Genomic DNA, 27,563 nt, shown 5'->3' with positions numbered 1-27,563 from the left:
TGCACAAATGACCGGTGGTGGCTGGTGACCAGGGGCGGCTGCAGAAAAATCTGAAAGGGGTGGCGAAGGTGAAAACCTCGGATGTATGACAACATCATTATTACAGAATAATTTACTTCATGTTTGTTGGAGGTTTGCCAAACTGACAGATTTTTTTTTAAATCAACAATGTGGCTAAAAACACCACAAAGCAGGCAAGTAATACCCATATACATGCACTGTGCATTTGCACTTAAAATACCACCATGTAACTGTTTGACAGTGTGTCTGACTGGCAATGTTTTATATATTATGTGTTACTCCCAAAAATGAATATTAGTCCATACAGCTCCTTCATCTTTTGGGATGTAAGCCTACTATTTTTCAGCACACATTTTCACAAAGACAGTATTCAGCATGATCTCAGTGAGCAGCTGCACAGCATCTTCTCTGGTGTCATGCAGACAGTCAATAACCATAGGACGTAGAAGGAAAAGGAGGAAGAGGTCTGATATGTTTTCTCTTTTATAGTACCTCTGAAATCATCCTACAACAAAGACACGCAAAAGTATGCAAAAAGGTTCTGAGAAGGAGCAGAATTCTTGCTGAAACACATTATCTTAACCCTGTGAAACAAAGCAAAATAATTTTTATGAAACTGGGTGTTTGTTAAACCTTAAAAAAGTTATTTTCTTTTTTTTATCATTTTTATTACATCAGGGAATTTATATTAATTGTTCAATTTGTCACTTAAAGGTAGGTTTATTGTGCAATTTGACACTGATGATGTAAAGGTCTCAAAAACTCACAAAAATCAAATATCATACACAGGATTAAATGTCTCCTGTAAACTGCAACTGAGCATCAAAAAATCCAGTTATTTTATCTTAAGCTCAGTTTCACTCTACAGCTACAGTTGATTCTTTATAAATGCACCCTGGACGCCTTTAATTTGCCATTAAGTGGGCACAGCAGGCTAAACATAGCAGCTTTATTTTATTGTGCCCCAGAGTCAAATAAACCAGCCAGCATCAGAATGCAACATATGCCCATGTTTGCTATACATCAATTAATTAGCAGTAATCTGATTAAGCATAAACGTGGTCAGGTGCACCATGTAAGCATAATATCCGCAAAAATTAATAAACTAAATGTAATTGGATTGTCTCAGCGTGATGTGTAAATCACTGTAGTATATGCTGTTCACACGTTTTTGAATAAGTTAACTATTCATTGTACATATTTTTTTTCTTCTGTAGCTCTTATGTCATGATTGTCATATGAGTTTAGTTTAGCAATGTAGCAGCTGCTCTTTCTGTGGCCTCAAACCTTTACGCTGCACTTTAAAAGCCTACGAAGAGAAATAAAACATTATTTGAAAATAACATACATTATGACAACACACATACATACAACGATCCAAACGTCTCGGTAATTTTTTTTTATCTGTGATTAAGAGTCACAGCAAATAGATTTTGTTTTGAAGTTGATTTTTTTTTTTTTGTTTCATTTTACTCGTTTCTTGTGTTATCTGTTTTGGTGGTGAATGCCGCTCCTTCATAGTCTGACACAATTTACTTCAATCGATTTGTTTTGTGGGTGAAAAAAATAATTGTACCCATGCACCGTGTCTGGTCGAACAATCACGTCTGTTTGCACTAAAGTAGACATTTTTGTACAAAATAACTGGCTTTTTTGCAACAATAAACACAAGAGTAAACTGTTTGTTTTACAGCTAAACAGTCAAGACATTTATGCATCATTGCAGTTTGTTCTATACCCACAACAAAGGACAACAAACACTGCTCTGTATTGTATCATTTGCAATTTTTAAAATCTGACTCAATACTAGATCAAACTGACTCATAATAAAAGCCTGAATTGATTTTGGTGTGAAAAGGTTTGCACATCTTGTGGCTGCAGAAATACCATTTCCTATTTTAGCAGCCACATAATTCATATGTTCTCTCCAGGATTTTTAATCGAGGATTGAACCCAGGAACTTTGTCTCATGGACTTTGATCAGCAAAGATCATTAACGGAAACACTTTTAGAATGGTTAGCACCAAATGTAATGCTGCTTGTCACAGATATATTCAAAATACATTTATTATTTGTTATTCATTTAACTATATTTAACTACTTACTTCACAACATAATCTAACTTTAACTCCTTTTTAACAATAGCTAACATGCATAGTGCAGAATCATTTGCATACATAAGAGTATTAGCCTTAGAGCTCCAATATCTGACTATGCCCCATTAAAAAAAAAAAGTCAGTTTCCTATTACTTAAACTCTTCATTCTTAATAATGACAACTGATTAAAACCAAAGGATTCTGATTTCTTCAGTAGGAAATTGTGATGAATTATACTAAATGTTGCTGTAAAGTCCAGTAATAATATATCAACCATTTTTTGTTCTGCTATAACTGTTAGCCAAGCCATCTGTCATTAGAGGTCAACCATGGAATAAACGTGTTTGTAAACATGTTGAAATTAAATCATTAAATTATTCTAAATAAATGTGCTCATATACAATTCTATCCATAATTATACTTAAGACAGGTAGTAAACTTACTGAACAAGCATTTGTTCGCTGTTCTCCAGGCAATCAGACAGATCAGTGGCAGGTGGTTGATTAGACCAGGTGCGTGGGCCAAGGGAGGGAGCCGAAAACAAGCTCCGCCCAGGCAGGAAGAGAAAGGGAGAGACAACAACAATAACAAAAAACATATGGCCTGAATCTACTTTATAAAGTAATTATTAAAATAATTTTCAATATCAGGTGGTTGAATTAAGATATTATCTTTTAGTCTCTATGAAGGATGACTCAACTTTTATAGATTTTCCTACTAAATCGTTTAAAAATGATTCAAAAAGTTATCATTCTATTGATCTTTTGTAATAAAATTCTATTTAACTTAGCAACAATATTACTTAATTTACAATATATTTGTCAATCTAATGACTTTACTAGCTATTAATTGTATCTGACCGTTATCTACTAAATGTCCCATCAGGTCTCTGTCCAACCTCTTCTGACATTTCTAACAGGAAACGTCTTCAGCGATGCACGTGTTTTTTAACCATTGGCATAAATAAATCAAAAAAGATTTGCCAGTTCTTTTTAAGGATTTGCTCCTGATAAAACATCTGATTAACATACTTTCTGAGGAAAAATTTACACTGACTGAAAACTCTAAGTGTTTAGTCTATTTAAATCAAACTTTGGTTTGGTTCGTTTGTAAAGATGTGAACACAGTAATCACGCGGTTGTTTTGGTGCAGACCAAAACAACCGCACAGAGACCACGTATGGTTTGTAATGTCAATGCAAGAAGGTACTATAGATGTGCAAAGGTCTGTAGGGACTGTCAACTAGCTTTCAACGTGAAATGAACACTGAATTATTCTCCGTGGTCTCCAATAATCCAGTATACCGCATCTTCTTTGTGTACCTACTTTTGGATTTTTCTCAAACCAAACCACAGGGGAAGGCTACAAGTTTACAAACTCATCAACTGATTTTTATTTTTACCTCCACTACCATTAAATTATTAGCACTACACCCTAACAGTATAGATATTTCTTTGGCCCATGATACTGCAACATTGTAATTGGTTAAGATGTGTCAATTAATACAACTAGAGATTTCTGTGCCATCACTTTTCTGCCATGTTCTTGTTGGAACATTATTTACTTGAGATAATCCACAAACATTTGCTATGGGTAGGAGCCTATTTTTCATGTGACAGCTCTGTAAATTCCATTAGATATTCAGGTCACCCATAAATTAGAGTTTATTATTAAGATCACACACATGTCCTGATCTAATTTTTCACAAATTATATCCAGAAAAAATATCTGCACTTGTTGTTCTATAACAACAACACACTGATGTTGGTCTCAAGCAGGTAAATGCACTTGCAACCATTTCAATCTCATCTGGTGTCAAATCACCTCTGATCTTAATTGGCTGTTAAATATAAAGTGCAATCCCACCACCATGTGCTTTCCTGTACATTGTGAGATCCTGAACCCTTTTACAATGAATTCTGCATCCTCAAATGTAAAATCAAGATGTATCTGATATGTATTATGTGACAATAATACTGTATTTCTGGGACTTCATGTAACCTTTCCCTAATAATATTGACATTTGCTATCTTTAGTTATGTTTTTTGGTAGTTTAAAACTTAACATGGACTACACTGATAGAAATGTCTTACCTACTGACAAATAAAATTTGGAGCTATCATTAAGATTAATCAATTATTCAATTCACATTCATCAATAATCTTAAGTGCTTATGGCTCTAATTATATTATTCTCTGGTGCATAATTAAATGCAGATTAAAGAGCAATCCTGTGCAGAGCATGTATAGTGCCTTTATGAAATGGTAGTGATTCTACAACAAGGCTGGAGAGTTACAGGCAGTAATTACATGCCTCGGGTAAAATTTTCCTTCCCTTTGTAATTTAGCTGGTCTTCATTTTGCGCTACAAGATAATGGACGCAAATGGATATCATCATCGGTGTGCTCGTTTCATGTTTGTGGTCGGGACGTTTGATTTAATGGCGAATATTAGAGAAACATGTCAGACACAATGCTGACCACAAGTCTCACTTTAAAATAATTACACTGCACATGATGGAGATTGATAATGATGAATTTACTGTCATGGGGTATTACACTGATAATGTACTTTTTTTTGTGTGCATGTGTGTGCGTGTGGGGGGGGGGGGGGGGGTAAATAACTTGTAAAGTTATTGCTTGCACTGTCAGAGTCTGTCGATGTAATTGCCTGTGGTTTCTGCTGCAACCCTCAGTTTTCTCCTTCTTTATGTTATTAAATGTTGTTTCTTATTTTCTGCCCAACATATAGAATAACTCACACATGTAGAGCATATGTGTGAAGTATTCTTCATCTTTACTTCATTCTACTTCCTGTTTTATTTTAGAGTTTTTCTGTTTCACATTGTGGAATATTGGCTGAAATTCAGACAAATGAATAGGTGTGCATTCTTATGAGATAGACAGAGATATAAAAAAAAAAATTACTTTCAATTCTACATGAAACCAAAAAAGATGCTCTCGTATTGAAATATGAACATTTCCAGGAGAAAAATGTTTAGCCCACAGCTTCATTTTTAGAATATAGGACTGAGACTGTAGAGAAAGGAAGTTCTCTATTAGATTAGAAGCTCTGTAACTGTTTTGATTGAGTTCACCTGTGCCATATTATCCCTGTGTTGTACTAGTGTATTTAATTTTAGTGTTTTTTATCCCAGCTGCAACCTCCAGGGCTGAAAAATGAAGCAAATATAGAAGTGTAATTCCACAAATGGCCTCTTGAGGCTGCCTCTAAAATTGAGTAAATCTTTATAGACTCCCATGCTAAAAGATACTCGGAGCTGATTCCTGTTGTTCCCAAGGGTCGCTACAGCAGACAGATTTGCATTTTTGTTTTGGCATAGATTTTACGCCAGATTCCTTTCTTCATAATATTCTTATTTATCCAGGGTTGGGACCAACATTAGGAATATACTAGCTGTGCCCTCCCTAGGATGCGTTTGTGTCTTGTCCCAGAACTAAACTAGGTGAAGTAACATACATATTTAGACACAGCTTCTAGGGAAAGTTTCCTTCTTCATGGCTTACTTTCACAACTAATCCTCCTCAATAAATGGTTAGGGTTAAGATGAACTGGAGACATGGCTGTTTGTCATACACAGTGCACAGACTCACATGAACACAGATTGCTAACCAAGTTTTTAGCATTAGCTAATAAGTTACCACCCACCATAACATGGCAACAACCATTTGCCTCATTCTCTGTTAGTTATTTTGGTTTTAAAAATGGGGCGATTGTGGCTCAAGAGTTGGCAGTTCGTCTTGTAATTGGAAGGTTGCCGGTTCGAGCCCCGGCTACGACAGTCTCGGTCGTTGTGTCCTTGGGAAGACACTTCACCCTTTGCCTACTGGTGGTGGTCAGAGGGCCCGGTGGCGCCAGTGTCCGGCAGCCAGGGTGGCTGTGGCTACAAAGCTGCCATCACCAGTGTGTGAATGTGTGGATGACTGAATGTGTAAAGCGCTTTGGGGTCCTTAGGGACTAAGAAAAGCACTATACAAATACAGGCCATTTACCATTTAAAAAATGCACAGCCCAAAAACCAAAGCATGACCTAATTGTAGCCTGTCTATCTTTTGTATACAGCTATGATATGGCATCCTCAGCCTTTGTGACATTCATCAGGACTCTAGTCCCTTGTTTTCCTCATTCCCTTTTTGTTACTTTTGTTACTTTCTCCTTTTGTCTCTTCTTGGACTCCCCTGCTTTCCCGAACAATGCCTTTTGTTATGTTACAGTTTTATCTCTGTGCCAGTCCATCTCCATTTGTTCACACTTGAGTCCACTTTGTTTATTTGCAAATGTGACAAATAGAGATGAAAAGTGAAAGCTAAACCTTAATTGCTGTACTCTTGGCTAGAACTCCCATGCCCAGCATTAATTGTCCCTCCAAAGCATTTTCCTTGATATCTGAGAAGTGTAATGTCATTTTTACACTTGTGAAATGAGAAATAGGATGTCTTAGTACTTTTTCATACAAGCTATTACAATGGCACACCTTAGGAACAGTAGTCAGAATCCACCCCATTTCACTGCACCTAATTCACTATTCTTGACAGTTTGTGCATCAATAATGGAATTTAACATTGAAATATACGTTAATCATGGTTGGTAGGGATATAGGGACACAATCTTATTACACTACAGAGGAAAACTCTCAGTTACAGGGAAAGGCTCTGATATGAGGTGATTCTGCTGGCAGGGGAAAAATGTTTCTTCATGACACAGTGAGTAAATGTGTCTGCGGTGGCCTTCAGAAGCTGATAAATAACATGTAGGCAGCTCTGTGGTGTTGTGGCGTTTCAGCTTTGCTTCTTTGTCTTGGGGAAAAAGCATGTCTTTCATCCTTTTTTTCCTTTCTATTTTTCTCTTTGTCTCATTCTGTCCTCCCTATGTCTCCCTGGGTCCTGCTTTGCAGATAGCTGTGACTGAGCATGTTGAGATATTGAGAGACCTTCTGAATCAAAGGACTAGGGGGTTAAATGAACAATTGTAGCACATCTGCTTCCCATCATGCACTGTTATCTAGAGGGTTCATTAGAGGAATGTTGTATACCAGACCTGCCTGTTGCATCTCGACTGGGTCTTCGCCTTACAAGCGAGGCTGCATTTCAATCAGAAGACAAACTGCAGCAGTGTATTAATGCCAGGAATAACATCATACTTAAGGAAGCCTTTAAAGTTTTGATATAAACTGGAGGCTTAATGGGAATACTGGAGGCAGCGGATCATTTGCAACAAAGATAATTGGCCCCATGCAGCCAGGTGTAAATTACTAATGGTGGGTGAATGTACACGTTCAGACTCTCTGGTAATTAATACAGATGTGTATTGGCAGATGAATTAATGGGCTGCACTGTGAGCTCAGGATAAATGTGTGGGGTTGGTTTCATGCAAGGGGGGATGCACACTTTCATTGTGCTAACAGCTTCAGGTTGCTTTTAATCTGTCATGCCTGAATAGGTGATGAGGGTGTGTGTTGATGTGTTGGGTAACATGCAGGGGTGTGCGCGTATCTTGTAGTTACGCATGTATCTGCAGGTAATTTTTTCACACATGCAGCGAAGCCCTGAACCTTTCCAGACATCACCTGATGGGGGGTTAATGTGAGGACACAGATGTCAGATGCAGTTTGATTGAACATTAGCCAGTCTTTAACCTGCCACCTCCGAGTGCAAAGTCTGTGTGATGTGCAACAACCACAGCTTGTATTCCAGTGTATTCACAACTGGCAGGTCAATGTGTGCTGCTTCCTTCCAGCTCCCACAGCTACACCAAACTGAACATATATATGATATATATGATGTGCAAAATGAGGTTTTGTTGATGGACGATGATGTCAAGGATATTGTTTTCCATTAATCTAATAACTTCTTAACATTCACCAGGTCACCAGTTGCCACTTGCTAAATAAGTCTTACTGACCATTCAAAGCTTGAACTGTCTTCCAAGCGCCAAAAAATCACATTACACGTTTATGTAGATGGGACTTGTTTGAACTTTTACTATATCACTATTTCTGGGTGTTGAAATGAATCATGCCACTAAATTAGCATCTTTATGCTTGGATAACAGAAAATATAAAGATATCCTCACCATTGCTGGTGCAAAAAAACTAAACATATCGGACTGAGATCACTCTTCAGTAACTAATATTTCCTCCTTAGGGTGGCTATAAGGGTAGCGCTACAGGTGACATGCCTTACCGCATGCATGCATGGAGTAATAGGTTCTTTCATTGACTTCCAGGTTTTGTTCCATTATCACAAAGCCCCATTGAGTTTACAGTGCTCAATGCACAGAGAGGGGTGGATGGGGCTAATAGATTCCTAGTACCTGCAGGCGAAACTGGATTCACCCAACTCAGTGAATGGGCGAATGCCTTCTCTTCGCACTGACTGTGCTGAGCATTAAAGTGATTCTCGGGAGCTTTGCATTACATAAAAGAGAAACATGCAAAAGCTGGTGCTAATGGACACAACCTACACATGTGGAGCTTTTCATCCCTTTAGCTACCAAATATTTGAAAGCTATACACATGTAACTAGCGATTTCACTAAGCTTCTTTGGAGCACTGTTAGTTAGAAAAAAGGTTTCATGAATGAAAAAAAAACTCACACAATGTTCAAGGAAAAAAAAATATTTACAGTTGGGGACATTTCATTGAACGTTAGCTAGTGTGAAAGATATAGCAATTTGCAGAATGTTTCTCAGGTTCAGCACAAAAATAAAGAAAACGATTTCTATTTCTGCAAAATGATGCAAAAAGTATTTATATTTCTGAACTTCTGACCTGAATACTGATCCTTCTGTTTGTCCTCATGGAACGCCTCCTTTTTGTCTCATTGTTTCCTGGCTTTTTATTTCCTAGCCTCAACCTTCCTAGCCCCTTTGGGGGAAATATCCAGCTTGGTTTTTGTGTTTCCATGGATATGAGAAACCTGTAGCCTAGGGCATGGCTATATAGCTGTGAAAAAACAGAAACCTTGAATACTGAATTACCCAAGCCTGAGTGTTTATTCTTCTCTCAAACAAACATCCTGAACTTTGAGCTGATCTTTGCGAGGATCACAACATGAGCACATTTGCACTGCAGATATGACCCATTTGATATGTAAATATAATACTTGAAATCATGCATATGCATTGTGATCAGCATTAAAGTTTAATGAGTCATTTGTGCAAAGAGTCATAAAAAAACACAGAAAATGCTGTGGTGTGAATCATCACTCATGACCAAAATGCTGCGATCACTAATAAGAAAGGTTAACCTACTCTGGTGTGTGTGTAGATGTGTGAAAGCTCTATTTATGAGCGTGGTGGGCAATCCGTGTGATTAATCATTTGCTTTGGAGCAAAACTGGACTCACCAAAATTCAAACATACCCAAAGGATTTAATTGAAGAGACTAATTGTCTTTTAGAGGAATTAATTAACTGCTCGTTGATTGGGGACCGGATCACACATCCAACGTAGGGGATTTGGTTTTGCTTCAGTAAGATGACATCAGTTACGAGGCCTTGGAGAAACATTCTCTTTGAAGCCGCTCTCTCGCAGAGGATGGGACGGAATCAATTCTGTTCAATTTGCTTTGAAGGGGAAATAGCTTCCTCATCTCGCCGAGTCCATCACAGCTCAGTGGGACACAAAGACTTGTCCCTCTTTACTCTTTGTTGTGAAACCAAAAGCTGGCAATTTGCATATTTTAAGCTGGCTTAACAATGTCTGATTACCTGACTTTTTTTGAACATGCAGAGACTAAATGAAAAGCAAACCCTTTCATCTAACTCTACACTGTGATTACAGGCAGTCACGATACCCCCAAACCATGTCAAGACTGTGCTTAAGGTCAAGGCGTACAGTATCCTGCATAATCGCAGCATCCCTGGGATGTTTGTTGCACGGCATACACTGTCCATTACATATTTTGGCACATATATATGTCCTGAGATACATTTTTAGCGTTGCATTTCGCATCTTCTCATTCTCGTACCCTCTCTGACCTTTTCCTTCCAGTTTTCAAGACGTTATAATGAGGATGGGGCCTAGTGGAGGCAGTTGTCCTCACCCTGATTTCATGGGTCACCGTTTCTGGGGTTTGCCTGCCTTGCCCATGCAATGGAGTCCAAATGAGATTTTTAAGCCATTTCTACCTTCTGTTGCATTCAGCTGAGTTGCCTGCATGAAAAGTGTGGCTGGGAAAGTGAATTACCTGTCCAAATCTTCATGGCCGCTGAGTTGTTACCCTGCGGACGGGAGCTTGACAAAAAGGGACCATTAGGCGCTGATACTGACACACATGTTTTATGCTAAATTTATGATGTAGCTGGCAGCCTACCTGTCATGCAGGGGAAACAAGACCATGAAATGAGAATGTAGTTTCAGCTCTTTCATCTACCTGTTTGCTCAGAAGAAACAGATTACAGATGGTGAGGAAAATATTAGGTGGCGAACAAAAAACAAACAACATCCATTACATTACATTAATGACCCGCAGCCAAACAGATTAAACTTAAACATACAAAATAGAAAGAAAGGAGATGACATTAAGATAAACATCAAGATAACAGCAGCCAGATGAAAAGAGCTAATATGGAGGCCCATGAAGGGAAATATAATGATTTGCCGAATAAGCAAATATTGAAAGTCAGCTGATTGTTACATCAGAGCTTGCTAAGAGTAATGTTAATGTCACACTGTCAGTGGTTTTCTTTTCTTCTTAGTCAGATATTTTTATCTTTACACAGAAGCTACTACCAGCTCCTGTGTGGCTCTATAGTATAGTGATTTATGTATTTCCTTGGCAAGCACAATGTTGCTGGTTCAATTCCAGCCAGAGACAAAAACCAACTTTGGGATATTTGGTGTGAAACTGCCAAATCAAACATGCGGAGCTATCTATTATGGTAGTTTTTATATCTGCTGCCAGAATCTAAGAGACTTACCCCATATGGAAAAGATGAAAAGCATGTATGAAAAGCATACAAGAGTAAAAACAGATATAAGATCTCTTGAAAAATTATATAATGAAACTTGTATGTTTTGGATACTTACTAAAACAATATATGAAAGTAATGAGAAAGTAGCCACTTTCATGAGTAAATCATATAAGTTTTTACTATTTCTTTTCCATATGGGTACTCTTCTGTATTAAATCTATGCCATAGATACATCATAGCCCTTCTAAAACCCTGTGGTGTAACCTGACATACATGTCCCCAGAAATGTAACTAGACTTCATCATCAATACAGTGCACACAGGTATAAATCCTGACATGTAGCTACTGCATAACCTGCATATGTCAGCATTCGTAGATTTAAGTTAGAATAATCAGTTAAGCATTAGCCAGTAAGCTCCAGTTACGGCTGTAGCTAAACATTATATTATGTAATTTCCTTTTTGTTTATGTAGCAACCAGTGTTGGGGAGTAACGGAATACATGTACCGCCGTTATGTATTTAAAATACAAAATATGAGTAACTGTATTCCGTTACAGTTACCGTTTAAAAAGGTGGTATTTAGAATACAGTTACTTTGTTGAAATAAATGGATTACACGGCGGTACTTCCCTGTTTCATATTGTGGCGGGTCAGGACTGTTTGGGTTTTGTTTGACAGCTACGTTCTGTTGTTCCAGGCGGCAGCGTTACGGTTGCCATGGTTACAGGGTGACGCTCTCTCTCTGCGTGTTTCCTGGGTGAGAGAGCGCCTGTTGTTGTTGTGCTAAGCTAATAGGCAGAATGCTACAGGCATAGCTCTGTAGCATCATAGGCAGTGTAGTCTGTGCTGCAGGGAGAATGGACTGCCATACCCGTTATGTGTCTGTGAGCGAGGGAGGGAGAAAAAGGAAAAGTACGAGCTGTCATCGAGCAAAAACGGGAGCTGGAAGCATGTAAATATAATAATAACCACTGCAGCCAAGAAGAGAGCCTGACGAGCCCAGTTGTAAGTAAGCTATTAAGACTCGACTGTACACCGTGTTCGTGTTTTCCTCCAAAAACAATAAGTTCTGTTGGAGCAGCCTTTCAACGCCTCTCTCTGTCTCTGGCTAGCAAAGTTGACCCAGACAACAAAGTAAAGCTAGTTTTCGGCTACGAGCCCGACACAGAACCCACCGTATTAGCCAGAGGTCCCTTTACTACGGTTCGGAGCCGCGGACCTTCAGTAACAGTAATAAATCACAGCAATAGAACATTCACGTAGTTGTAAACAGCATGATAATATATTAAGTAATCCAAAGTATTCAGAATACGTTACTCTCATTGAGTAACGTAACGGAATACGTTACAGAATACATTTTGGGGCATGTAATCTGTAATCTGTAATGGAATACATTTTAAAAGTAACCTTCCCAACACTGGTAGCAACATAAGGCTTCACTTAATCTACTTAGCTAACAAACAGCTAGGTGGTGTTGAAATGTGAAATGACACTAGTGACACTAGCTAACATGAAGAGATTACCTTAAACCAAAGACCAAGCAACTTACAGCACTAACCGGACATTGCAGGTTAGTAATGTTAAGTCATATTTATAGTTAGGTCCATATGTATTCGAACAGTGACACAATTTGTGCAATTTTTAGTCTGCACGCCAACACAGTGGGGTTTAAATCAAAACAACAGGATCTCTTTGGACCTCATACTGAGGTTATAATCAACTCTAGATGTTTTATCTACGTAATCGGTAATGACGTCACGAGGGTACAGGCCTTAGCTGGCTGTGAAGTCGCATGTCCAGAAATTCTTTTGACCCACTGAAAATGGGCAGCTCTTCATAAAAAAAATCCTGTAAATAGTTGCTTAAATGCTTTTATTAAACTCTTTAATTTAAAGCTGAAAGTGTGCACTTCAGTGATATCTTAATTGAACTCCACTGTGGTGGTAAAAAGAGACAAGCTACAGAAATTGCATCATTGCCCAAATATGGTTGGGCGCAACTGTAAATACACCATTTATCCAGGAGAAACCACAGCAACAAGCAGCATATGCATAAATAACAATGACACTGTTACTGAACAGCACACAGTATTAAAAATACAAGATATTTCAAGAGGCAGCAGCTGCCCAAGATAGAGTGTGTCTGTGAGTACCTGTGCGCACACCTGTGTGAACACTTGTGTGTACACCTGTGTGCATGAGAAAGCTTATGTTCATAAGGTTTCTCCATGTAATTGTCTAATAGTGCATGTGGGGAGCGACAAAAATCCACGAAAAAGGCAATTAAGACTGGAAGAGAGGCAGGGTTTCCCATAACACTTAAAATGTATGTTTTTCCTACAGAGAAATGACAAAGAAAGTCAATGTGTCAATGAGTACAGTTCCTTCACCATCAAACGGCGCAAAGAAACTGGGGCAAACTCTGACAGTAGGTCTGGCAGACCCAAAACCAAAACTGAGAGGTTTCTGAGAGTTAACAACTTGCATGATAGGTGGTTCACAGGACAACGGCGTAGCTTAGTAGTGTTCGTAGTAAGCACGTCTGAGTTTCAACTGTGACTTTGAGCTGCAGGTTTGACAGGATGAGTTGCCGCAAGGAAGGTCATTGCTAAGACGTCAGAATAAGACAAAGAGCCTTCTGCCTATGACAGAACGACTTCAGGAAAAAAAAAAACAAGATGGTAAGCTTGAAAACATGGAGTGGCCAGACTTAAACCCCATTGAGCTGGTTTGGGAAGAACTTTCTGAAGAATATTTGATTTCTATTGTAGAAAGACTGCCACGGGTGTGTTCGGCTGTTAAATCTGTTAAAAGTGGCCACTTTAATGAGTCAAAAGCTTAGAATACATTTTTTTTTGTTTATTTGTTTGTTAGGTTATTTATTTTGATCATGTAAACAATGTACAGAAGTTCATTTAGCAAAGAAAAGAAGAAAAAATGCTGCACAAAATAAAGCAAAATACATTTCAATATTGCCTCAGTGGTTCTGAAGAGGAGGAAGAGGTGCTCACTTATTTATTCCAACCCTTCACTAGAAGTTGGTCTCTAAATTGGTAAATGGTAAATGGCCTGTATTTGTATAGCGCTTTACTAGTCCCTAAGGACCCCAACCAGCTTTACACATCCAGTCATTCACACACTGGTGATGGCAGCTACATTGTAGCCACAGCCACCCTGGGGCGCACTGACAGAGGTGAGGCTGCCGGACACTGGCGCCACCGGGCCCTCTGACCACCACCAGTAGGCAACAGGTGAAGTGTCTTGCCCAAGGACACAACGACCGAGACTGTCCAAGCCGGGGCTCGAACCGGCAACCTTCCGATTACAAGGCGAACTCCCAACTCTTGAGCCACGATCGCCCAAGATTGATTCCATGATGTCTTTTTTTAACTCCATTTGCTCATTTCTACCATGCTTTCGTCTCAGAGTACAATGCGACATTACAATGCATAATTTTCAATAAAAAACTGGAAAAATTGGGGTTTTCTAAAACTTTTGAAGGGTAGTGTATGTGACACCAGTATTTGTGGTCAAAGCTAACTGATAGAGCCACCACCTACCACTTCTATTGATTTATCTACTTTATCTATATTACTATATTATTATTAATAAAACTAACAGCTTTGATCTCAGAATTTGTAGATTTGTTTTATTGTTTTTCCCAGAGTGCTTCCTCCTCTAAATATCCTTTCTTGTTTGTTTGTTTTTAACTCAGAATGGCCTTTTTATACCACTGTACTTTTCTCTGTTTGCAGTGTGAATGTTTGTTTTGTGGGGTTTTTAGTTTGTTAGGTTTTTTTTTAAAAAAATGGAAAGGCAAAAGGAATGTGAGGAACTAAATGGAAAGATTTGGCACTAGTTTGCATATTTGAGACAGGAACGGGAGCTGAATGTGATTGTGGCAATTCTAGAGCTGTGGAGTAGCAGGGACCTCTGGTTATGGCTAAGTTTTTCCAAATGTTCTTTCATGTGCAGAAATTAATATTGTATGACTTTGTTGTGGGACCTCCACACTCATGCAGAAATGTGGAGCACAGAACAGATACAGAGGAATCTCAATGACAGAACAGATGTGACACTGAGTATGTCAAACATCACAAGGGGTTGCAAAGCTGCTTAAATAGAGCACCCTGTATGTGATTTGTCTATTGATGTATAGCAGGGGCTCCACTTAGCCTAATGGGGGCTTGTAGGCTACGATCTATAGGTTTGTGACATGTGACAGCTACTTCCCTTTTCTTTAAATTTAAACCTTATTTCAGAGAAATCATGTTTTGACATGATTTTGGCACGATCAAAGACTGCATTTTCAGTTTTCACAGCATTTGATATTGATATTGATATGTTTATTGATTAGCATTCAAATATCTCAGTGAAGACAGAACAAAGATTTACCACAAAGCAAGAAAGCATAAGACAAGGCTAATCAAAAGGTATTGGCTGAAGCATTTGCTTATTACGCCAACCCTTTTAACAAAAGATCTTTTAGCATGCAGCTCCTGTACACAGGGCTCGAAGCAAATAATAAAATTCAATTCAATTCAATTTCATTTATATAGCGCCAAATCACAACAAATGTCGCCTCAAGGCGCTTCATAGATACAGAGAGAAAAGCCCAACAATCATATGACCCCCTATGAGCAAGCACTTTGGCGACAGTGGGAAGGAAAAACTCCCTTTTGACAGGAAGAAACCTCCGGCAGAACCCGGCTCAGGGAGGGGCGGGGCCATCTGCTGCGACCGGTTGGGGTGAGAGAAGGCAAACAAAGCAAAAACAAAACAAACAAACAAACAAACAAGAAAAAACACCACCACCTTAGTAAGTAACTACATCAAAGCAAAAGAATCAAGAGGTTTTCTGTTTTTTGTTTTTGTTTTTTTTTTTGCTCTTTTCATTCTTGATATATATATTTTTCTAATACTCTATTTTTAAGCATATTTTTAAACAAGGAAAATGAACTACACCTTTTTAAATCACTGTCATAACTATTCCACAGGTTAACTCCTCTAACAGAAACACATCTCTGCTTTATATTTGTCCTTATCTTGTTTTTTTTAAAGAAATCTGTTCCCCTTAAGTCATATTGACTCTCTCTGACTTTGAACAGCTTCTGAGTACTGGGGCAAAGCAAGTTATTTTGTGCTTTATACATTATCTGTGCCATTTTATATTCAACTAAATCATAAAATTTCAGGGTATTCAGATTAATAAACAAAATGTTAGTTGGTTCTATATAGTTTGATTGGTTTATAATTCTTATAGCTCTTTTTTGCAACTTGAAAATAGGAAGAGTGTTCGTTTTATATGCATTACCCCATATCTCCAGACAGTAAGTCATATATGGAAGCAACAGAGTACAATAGAGTGTGTATAATGATTTTTTGTTCAGGACATGCTTTGTTTTATAGAGAATAGCAATGGTTTTTGACATTTTTGTTTTCACATGGTTTATATGAGACTTCCAACTCAGCTTATCATCAATTATCACTCCAAGAAATTTATTTTCGTACACTCTTTCAATTTCAATTCCATTAACCCTGATTTTAGATACATTTTTCATTTGTCTAGTGCCAAAAATAATCAATTTTGTTTTCTTTATATTTAATGATAACTTATTTACATCAAACCAGTTTTTTAATATATTTAACTCCTTTTCCGCTGTAGTCAGAAGCTGTTCTAGGTTTTTACCTGAGCAATACAGAGTGGTATCATCAGCAAACAATACACATTTTAACAGTTTGGAAATGCTACATATGTCATTTATGTATAATATAAATAATTTAGGGCCCAGCACAGAGCCCTGAGGAACACCACAAGTTACCTTCAACTGCTTAGATTTTACATTATTGAATTCGACATATTGATATCTGTCATCCAGGTAACTTTTCATCCACTTGTATGCTAACCCTCTTATGCCATATCTCTCTAGTTTATTCATTAATATAGAATGATCAATCGTATCAAACGCCTTTTTTAAGTCTATAAAAACACCAACAGTATATTCCTTATTATCTATAGCATTAGATATCCCTTCTACAAGTTCCATCACTGCCATCGAAGTGGACCTTTTCACTCTAAAGCCATATTGGTTATCACTTAGGAGATTATGCTTCTCAATATATTTATCAAGTCTATTAACAAATAAATTTTCTAAAATTTTTGAGAACTGTGGGAGCAGTGATATTGGCCTATAATTGGTAAACTTACTTCTCTCTCCGTTTTTATGGATTGGAATAACTTTTGCTATTTTCATTTGTGAGGGAAATACACCAGTTTGAAAGGACAGATTACAAATGTATGCGAAAGGTTGCACTATATATTCTATAATACTTTTAACTAATATCATGTCAATACCTGCATTTTGAGCTCCTGCGCAGACGTATAACAGAATGTTAAGCTTTGTGTTACTCGTCAAAGCATCAAAGTCTACATCAAAGTCTTTATGAACTCGGGTTTGTACCTTCTACTATTTATAAGAGAAAATTACATTTACTAACGGTGCTCTCAGGCTTCTGTAGTGATCATTTCCCTGGGAGGGTTTCATGCTGATCCCAGGCATATGAGAACTCCAACTGTGAGTTACATAATACCATCTCTGAGAAAAAAAATAAATGGGTCTTAACAGCTCCTCCAATATTGCAATCATATTCTAAAGTGGCAATAGGAAATACAAGTGATAATGAGAGGAATCAAAGCAGACTGTTTGAAAACAGCATTTGACCATCTACAAGTTTAAACTTTAACCTGTAAGATTCAGTTATTTTGCATTTGAATTACATTTTTTTAGTTAATTTTTACCTCTAATTCTCTTGGTAATTATTGGATTTTGAATAAAGATGGCAGTAAAAAGACAACTATGGCAAATACCAGCAACCTCCAACAGCTACTCGCCAACTAGTCAGGGAATACTCTAGGCCTGTATGAGCTTTAACAATCACCACACCACAAGTCTGCAAATAATAACTTTTTTCAGTGACTGTTGGTTGCCAGACATTCACCAAACAGTCTAAACGAGCCAAATTACACCACTTACAAAAAAAATCTTCATTGAGACCACAAGGAGATGGGGTGACTTCAAAATTCAAAGTTCTGTGGTAGAAAGGATGTTTTTATACTCTTTTTATTCTGCTCCTATGATAAAAAATAAAGGTGGTGTAAGAGTTTATTACTGGAGACACAGGCAGGCATTCAGTCACAGGAAAAGCAAATTAAATCCACGGTTATTGTTTTCTCATTTAAAATATCTGATAACCTTTGAGACATGCAAAGAAAATTGTTAAAAATTGTTTATTAAACTACAAATTGAAAACTAAGCATCTTTAAAGTGGAAGAAATGCTGTCAAAGGTTTCATCAACCAAACAATTATGCAAAATGAATTTTTAAAAAAGCACCAAAAAATCATTCCTAAAAGAATGAAATTAGCTTCATGTGCCAGGGGTGTAGTTACTTTTTCCACAGCAAACTTCCCTTATAGGATTGATGGAGTGCCATGTTGAGCTTCTCTAAATATGTCAACAATTTGGGATTTACTTTTTTTACATGTCAGTGGTAACTTTGGATCAAAATGTGGCTAAATGACTCTTTCATTTAGGGCAAACAGAACACTTAAAACAGCGCGGGTGTCTTTAAGCTTCATCGATTTCTTTACGTGCTGGTGGTGGGCCTTCTGCTGGGTAACCTCTGATGATGCTGTTGTTGCGTTGTAGGGCCACAGTGAGTTTATTTCCAAACTCTTTATGTAAATCTCCTTAGATAGCGAAGGAAATGCCGATGTCTAAGAAGAGCTCTTTTGATTGTGTGAGATTGAGGTGAGTGGTGTAAACTGCAGAGGCTGCAGGCTATAGCAGGGCTGTAATGTATTCCTGTCTGCTGGAACATAAACCTTTCAGATGAGAAATGGGCTGAATGGGAGATTCTACTCCCTTCACTGTCTCCATTTGGGATTTGCATTTATTCCAAACCATTTTTTCATGATAATATTTATTTCCAAATTTATGTTTTTTTAATTTATGTCATATTGAACACTTTGAGGTTTTATAAGCTAAGGTCCTGGTGTGTGCTAATCTATCAAAATCCACAGGCTGCCCTTTCTGACAGTGGTGTGAGTTTTAATCACTGTAATGGGTTTCACCCACACAAGATTAATAGGGCTCATATAGTCAACTGAATTACTATCATCATACTATATTACCATCATTCTTCATGTCCTGATGGCCTTTGTGACTACCGGTAAGCACTCCCTTATAATAAAACACTGACAGATCTTGACCAGGCAAGATTATCTCTGTTAGTATTAAGTCCATCCCCCTTAATGTTCATATGTGAGCATGACACAGCAAATGGAAAATTCACCATTATCAACATATACTTATTTCCACCTCACCTGAGTCCTATCAGCTAAATACTCCCCTGTCTGTGTATAAACTTTCCTTTTGCATTTGAGTCTAGCTTTTAGCCGGTTGTCAAAGTTGCCCAGTTTTCTGTAGAAGTCAAGTCAAAATTTATTTCTGTAGCACATTTAAAAGACTAGTGTACACCAAAGTGCTTCACAAAACCACAATGCAGGCAGAAAAAGGAACAAATAGTACAGTTACAATTAAAATGACATTACATGGTGTAGTGCAGGCCGAATTAAAGTCAGACTATTTGCTTCGAAAGCTAAGTTGAACAGGTGTGTGTTTGAACGATTGAATTGATTCCGATGCACGATATCAACTGGGAGATTATTCCAGAGTCTGGGGGCGGCAATGGCAAAAGCAGTCACTGTCAGTGACTTTGAACCACAGTATAAACACAACTTTCAAAATAACAGTTAAAAGTAAGATGACCATAAACAATAAAACAAGAACATCGAAACAGCAGCACCTGTCCCAAGGCATGATGGGAGAGAACTAGCTGCTCCCCCAGCACGCCACAATATAGTGCCGATTGTTTATGATTCATTTCCTTGCCTGTTTTCCTCTCAGCTAGCCTGCTACGCTGCCCTTCCACCTGCCTGTCCCTCTGGAGATCGTTTTCCTCGGTCAGAACTGGGATTTCTCACCCACCTGTCCCACCACCTGCCCACACGTTTACCTGGCTCGGCCTCCGGTCACGAGAATCCGCCATCCAAGTCTGTATTTCAGTTTGTGCCAAGTAAGCTCTCCAACTCTCCATCTAACATATTTTAACCCTTGATTTTCAGGTTCACCCCTTAACTCCGTTCTGTTCTGCTCCCATAGACCGATCAAGTCCTCTGCCAGTTGTCCTGCACGTCCCGTGTTTCATGTTTTCCCTGTCATTGTAAATAAACACCATTCACTGCAATTCCCTGGCGTCTGTGTTCTGCTGCATGGGTAGGTCCTAGCAAACAATCATGCATGAATTGGTTTGCAGTTCATTCACAGGTGCTGATGGTGATGAGACACTTTATGTGATGCTGTATCTCACCATCTATTTTAGGGGACTTTGGGGTCAACACAAGGAGCCATTTTTGGAACAGCTTACCGAGCAGGTCATCAACACTGGGAGTCAAACAGGATGCTAGAGAAATAGCTAGGGCCCTTCTTTATGTGGCTGTCTTCAACATTCACTGATCCGCTCTCATAATTAAAACAATACCCCACAGCACAGTCATCTCACAGAGCCATAATTTGCTACAGCAGTTTGACAGACTGAATTAAGCACCATGCTTAGTTTCTCTCAAAATTACACATTTGCACCTGTTAATAACTCCATATGGTGTAGGATCTATGAGGGTGATGGAACATGAGCGATCAGGTTTGGCAATTAGACCAGGAGCCAATGGGACTCTCTCAATGAACGCAATCAGAGAAACTCCATTACACATGATTAGTTTGAGTGGATGTGCAACAATAGAAGGAAGTGAAATGATTAGAGCCAACTGCTGTAGGTCATGCCAGCTTTATAAATAAAACCATACAGCACAATACACACAAATAGGTCCATTAAACAATATGTGCTAGGGATAAATAAAGAAATCTGCTGTGGTGCAAAACAGCAGTACAAGATGACAAACAGATGGAAACTCCACAGTAGAAGTTTAATGGAAAAAATAACTCACAATTAGTGCATCTTTGTACAGCACTCTGAGGAAGAATTGGCGAAGAAATGTTAGAGAAGAGGCTGGAATAATTACTGCAGGATTCAAAACAACCATAAAGAGAACAGATGCAGACTCTCTCTCCAAGTATTAGAGACTCGAGGATAAAAGCCTGTAAGATATGCAGAAGAAGATGAAAGCATCACACCTGGATTATTTTGTTTGTATTTGGCACTAATCCTCTCAGCACTACCTCGATGTTGGTCGGCAGTATTAGAATATGGCTGACAGGGTGGTTTCTGCCCAAGAGCTGCTATTCAAAGATGGGGAAATCCAGTAAAATCCGAGAATAAGGAGGTACTCCAAGTGCAGTCAACAACTTTGCATGTATTTAGCCTAAAAGAAATCAGCAAATATACTCAGGCAGGGGTTGGGGGAAGTATTGACACATAAATGAATATACTGACGTCCCAAATAAATTTGAGATTGAACAAAAATAAGAATTAAAGTCCCATATTTTCAAATTTAACTAAGATCTGCATCAATTTTGTATTTAAGGGCAAACAAAATGCTAATTTTAAAAATCTGCTGATAAGTGACTGAGGTGTGGAACCCATAGATATCACCAGCCAACAGGTTTCCCAGAGTACAAGTACATTTACAGGCAGTGTTGGGAAGGTTACTTTTAAAATGTATTCCATTACAGATTACAGATTACATGCCCCAAAATGTATTCTGTAACGTATTCCGTTACGTTACTCAATGAGAGTAACGTATTCTGAATACTTTGGATTACTTAATATATTATCATGTTGTTTACAACTACATGAATGTACTATTGCTGTGATTTATTACTGTTACTGAAGGTCCGCGGCTCCGAACTGTAGTAAAGGGACCTCTGGCTAATAAGGTTCTGTGTCGGGCTCGTAGCCGAAAACTAGCTTTACTTTGTTGTCTGGGTCAACTTTGCTAGCAGAGACAGAGAGAGGCGTTGAAAGGCTGCTCCAACAGAACTTATTGTTTTTGGAGGAAAACACGAACACGGTGTACAGTCGAGTCTTAATAGCTTACTTACAACTGGGCTCGTCAGGCTCTCTTCTTGGCTGCAGTGGTTATTATTATATTTACATGCTTCCAGCTCCCGTTTCTGCTCGATGACAGCTCGTACTTTTCCTTTTTCTCCCTCCCTCGCTCACAGACACATAACGGGTATGGCAGTCCATTCTCCCTGCAGCACGGACTACACTGCCCATGATGCTACATTCTTTAGAGCTATACCTGTAGCATTCTGCCTATTAGCTTAGCACAACAACAACAACAGGCGCTCTCTCACCCAGGAAACACGCAGAGAGAGAGCCTCACCCTGTAACCATGGCAACCGTAACGCTGCCACCTGGAACAGCAGAACGTAGCTGTCAAACAAAACCCAAACAGTCCTGACCCGCCACAATATGAAACAGGGAAGTACCGCCGTGTAATCCATTTATTTCAACAAAGTAACTGTATTCTAAATACCACCTTTTTAAACGGTAACTGTAACGGAATACAGTTACTCATATTTTGTATTTTAAATACGTAACGGCGGTACATGTACTCCTTTACTCCCCAACACTGTTTACAGGGGACTGTGACAAAGTGGCTAGGATTGAATTCATTTGCTGTTTGTCACTTACATATATTGTTAATTTGTCCTGTAGTATCGTAGAGTGAATCATAGTGCTTTAATGTAGACACTGCAGATGTAACCTTGGCTCTACATGCTATCTGTGGTAGCATTGGTTACATTCATTACATCTGTGAAAATGTTCTTAAAGCCACTATTCGCCTCACTGACATCCAGATCTTACATTGCTGAGCTCACTGGTGTGTGTGTGTTTTCCAGGATGTACTCTATTTATTTATTGCTAATGTTTTCACTCTCTCCGGCACATCTGTTTACTTTTTGCAGCCCAAGAACATCTTGTTTCACTGATTTGACTCCTGGTTTTTGATTCAGAGCAACAGCTTCAAATGCAAATGTCACATTCAGAATCAGCTTCAGACCTTTTACCTGCTCAGTTTATGAAGAAACAGCCCACACTCTGTAACATCCAATACCTTTGTTTGAGCTATCTAATTAAAGCTGCAAGTCTGCAGTTGTTTCTTGTTTTATTTCAAATCTACTTCGTGTGAAAATTGTCTCACTTTCCGACATGTGCAGACCCAGCTGTATTATATTACTTGGGATTATTTGCTTCCATCTGTGAGTGTTTTACTGCACAACAAAGAAACAGACAACTTAATGGAATTTTAAATACAGAGTATTTCAGAAAATATTTACCCCCCTTCACTTTATTGTCTTGTAGATTTATTCTAATGGACAAAGAAAATCTGTGGATGCTTTTTCCTTCTGGTTTGTTCATTACTGTTCATCTGTCTGCTGTCTTCCTGTTGACATGTTCCTTTTTTATCCCGTGTTTGCTTGTACATTTTTACGTGGGCAGGTTGTCATTCTTGATGTCTGAGCTCTGAATACAGTCACTGTTTACTGCAGCAAAATGCAGTGACAAATTACAAAAAGGTATAAACCCAGTAAAGATCTTGGTGATTTCTACACCTCAAACTGCTATCTAGCAAAAATAAAAAAGTGTATTCTGGGAGATTTTGTCCTAATAAATTTAAAGTAGGCACTGTAACTGCAGTTTAAAAAGACATTAATTCTTCCCAATCTTGACATTACCATGAGCTATACAATTGGCCATGGGCTCCGCTCTTAATAGTTTTTATTGTGTGGTTACATGCAGTAATACAGTCTCTTTAAATGCTATCCTTTTATTCTGGAGCCACCACAATGCAGATAAGAGACGTCTCAGTCAGACGTATTACCATTTCCTCAGTGAAGCAAGCTGTGTCAGGTCTCTGAATTCTTTCTTCATATCACTGAATATATGTTTTCTTCTTTTGTCCTCTCCTTGCCCATATTCATTGAATTATAAGGACGCATTACACAGCACGCTGAAATATACCAAGCTTTCTGCAAATAGCTTTTTGAATAGAATTGAATAGTATTTTTTGCATCAACAAGGTGATTTTCAGATTGTGTTGTATTTGACATTTTTCACAGATTCGTCTAAACAAATGGGAACAAATGACAGGCTACTGGTGACAAAGAGCCTAATTATGAAATCAAAAATAGTTTTAAGCTGTCTGTTATGTGCAGACCATGCTGAGTTGTGTTGAGCTTTTTTCTTGAGTTAGGTGCCTTTTATATGTCTGATGGATTTATAGGTCAGTGTTAAGCAGCTTAATAAAAACATTATTCCAAAAATGATCTGGTTCAGTGACTAAATGTGTGTGAAAAAGCATCCAATGTCCAAAGAACAACTTTAAAAGATTATCAGCAAACAAGAATGGCTCAAGCCTTTTCCACAGTACCGTGGAGTTAAATAAATGAGAAATGAGGGTGAGATTTAGGACATACTTCTTTTGTGATTCACCACCATGTTTCTAAGACTCTAAAAATGGTGTCTAACCAGATACTTCTGATCTTACTCTGGCATTACCTTGGCCTCCAACGACACTGGGGATATCTGAGGATATCTTCTTCAATGCACATATTAAACAAATATGTTGGATTGCTTTCTTGTATTTCTATCTAATATCTCTGAAGTTAGACTCATCCTGTATCAGAGCGATGCTAAAAAAAAAAAAAAAAAAAACTTCATGCATTTATTATTTCTAGGCTGGATGATTGTAGTTCATTATTATCAGGATGTCCTAAAACTTCTCTGAAAAGCCTTCAGTTGCTCCAAATGCTGCAGCAGGAGTCCTGACAGGGACTAGAAAAAGAGATAATATTTCTCTTATATTGGCTTCTCTTCATTGGCTCCCTGTTTATAGCCCTCCTCCTTACATACAAGGTCTTGAATAATCAGACCCCATCTTAAAAACCTCATAGACTCACATCATCACAATAGAGCACTTTGCTGTCAGACTGCTGCTTTGCTTGTGTTTCCTAGAATATTTAAATGGGAGGCAGAGCCTTCAGTTTTCAGACTCCTCTTCCGTGGTACCAGCTCCTAGCTTGGTCTCTATCCCCTCACCTGCACCTGGTTATGGTGAGATGACCCGCCCCTCCCTGAGCCTGGTTTCTTTCTGTTAAAATGAGTTTTTCCTCCCGACTGTCACCAAGTGCTTAAGCACAGTAGGAGATTATCTGATTGTTGATGTTTTCTATGTATTATTGTAGGGTCTTTACCTTACAATGTTAAGCACCTTGAGGCAATTGTTTGTGGTATTTGTTCTATATAGTTAAAACTGAATTGAATTGATTCACAAGTCACTGATATATTTTGAAATTATTCTTTTAAAAACATCACAATTCAATGAGTGGCATGTGTCCTTATTATACACAGTCTGAGAACATGGTGCGCATTCAATTTAAACATAATACTGCTCGGTCGTTCCTCAGTGATTAAAATGTCTTTGTGAATTTGTGATATGTGAATGTCTGACATATATAAACTTCTTAGATTTCTAAAAAGAAAACAGGATCTAAAACTTTACTTTTCAAACCGAGGAACTGTTTTCAAACAGACAACGTTGTCCCCACCTCCAACAAACTTCTGAATCCACCCACATGCAAGGTCCTCTCTCACCGTAGTCCGCTCTTCCTTCAAGCAACCCGGAGGATGAATGCATATGAAGTCGCTCTCCTGCTTCCCTCACAGCAGACAATTAAATTTCCATGATTAGAAAAGTGCTGTAGATGAGGGTGAGGATGGCTCATGAAAAACCCATTTCAAGTGGTTCTGTGACACGGCAGGCACCAAAGACAGAGCGAGCTTAAAAAAGGCAATAACGTTGCATGCTGTGGGATGCTGACTAACAAGATGAAAAAAAGATCAGCATGTGATGCCTCATCTTTCATCTTGTGACAATTAGAAGTTAGCGGTTAATGCTCTGTAGGCTGTGTAGCTGCTGCCCCTACCCATCCCACCTTCCCTCATTTTGTGCAAACAGAGCACAATAAGATAGCAAACGGACGGTGCAGATGTTCCATGATGGTGCACCAGCACATGAATAAATGCTCCCCTGGAGCCACAGTGGGCATGTCCCCTCCGTGACACACCAGTGTGAACCAAGTAACAAGATCCCAGATAGATTTCCCAGAATTCTCAGTGACAGAGCCAAAACCCTGAGGCCCACACAGCTCATCATCCTCATCCATCTTTAGAGTAATAATCTATAACCTAATCCATCCTCATATATAGATTAGATCTGGCCTGGGCAGGAGTCCTGGAAGCAATGAATACATCTGCGCTCTATAAGTGTGTGCCTGCAGCAAAAAAATGAAGGACAGAATGTGTTGCCATTACAGCTGGTGGTGATACTGGGAACTAAAACATTTTTTTCAATAATAATTTCTTTTTTTTATGTTTCTATTGCAAAGGAATGATGATTGGAAAACACTGAAATCCCCTTCAGGACAACAACATCAAGGATTAAATGAAAAATCAATAATGAGAGATGGACTCCTGTCTAGATTTATGTTGCACAATATCACATCCCAATACAACTAAACTAACAATAAATGTATTATAGTTATTAGGCTGCAAAAAGCCTTTGTTTGTAGTCGATTTATGCTAAATAAACTGTGACATAACTTCTGGTTCTGAAAAGTGAAGCCAATAGACAGAATGCACCAAAACTTCTGGAGAGTTAAACAGTATACATAAAATGCATTTGGTTGTTTAAAACTTTAAGTCCACTGTGCTCAAGGCTTGTTGTTCCACCCTGTCTTCACCTGCCATGTTTTCCCAATCTTATGTATTTTGAGAGCATCTACCAGCATCCTGCACTTTTGCTCTTTTTCCTGAGAATATTCAGTAATCTGAATGTCAAACTTTATTATGAATAAGTCAAAAATACACATCCAAAATGTGTGTATTCTAATTTTAATTTTAAGTTGCCAAATTGTCTGTTAAATGCACTGGACATGTAAATAAATCCATCTCTCAGTGCAAACCCACAGAGCAATTCAATGGGTGTGTGCAGTTAATGTATCTGTTCAGGCAGGCGATAATCAGAGACATATAGCAAAGCAAAAAGCCTGTATATGAAGAGGATTCACACAAAAAAGAGGACCCAGGTGAGGGCACTAAGCAGCAGATGAAAACCAGGAGTGCAGGGGAAGCAGTCACAAGGAGGAAGCCAAACTTCAAACAAGACAGGAGAAAACCAGCTACCAAAGTAAAACAGGAAACAAATAACAGATACTGACATGAGCAGATATTAAAAGTTAGAAAAAGAAAGGAGAAAAAACTAAAGAAAAAAATGTGACATGAAAGAAAAGTAATCTTCAAAGTAAAGCAAGAAACAAACGAACGACAAGAAGCACTCACAAAGCAAAAAACTCCACGGAGGCAGCTGACCCTCTGGGAAGCATTTATATTTTTAGGGGACATTATTATATATTTTTTTCTT

At 38.4% G+C, this 27,563-nt stretch overlaps 1 long non-coding RNA gene across 1 annotated transcript; it reads left to right on the top strand.

Moving 5' to 3' along the window:
* The first annotated feature begins 11,973 nt into the window (after nt 1-11,973).
* Nucleotides 11,974-20,385, top strand: LOC148098089 (uncharacterized). The gene is made up of 3 exons (XR_015716613.1): nt 11,974-12,060; nt 20,023-20,191; nt 20,278-20,385. It is a non-coding gene; the product is annotated as an uncharacterized LOC148098089 (long non-coding RNA).
* The last annotated feature ends 7,178 nt before the right edge of the window (nt 20,386-27,563 follow it).

The sequence above is a fragment of the Neolamprologus brichardi genome, chromosome 16 (assembly GCF_056152115.1).
Source record: "Neolamprologus brichardi isolate AB-2024 chromosome 16, ASM5615211v1, whole genome shotgun sequence".
Classification (NCBI taxonomy): domain Eukaryota; kingdom Metazoa; phylum Chordata; class Actinopteri; order Cichliformes; family Cichlidae; genus Neolamprologus; species Neolamprologus brichardi.
The sequence above is the reverse complement of the archived record's forward strand: the minus strand, read 5'-3'. Positions and strand labels throughout refer to the sequence as shown.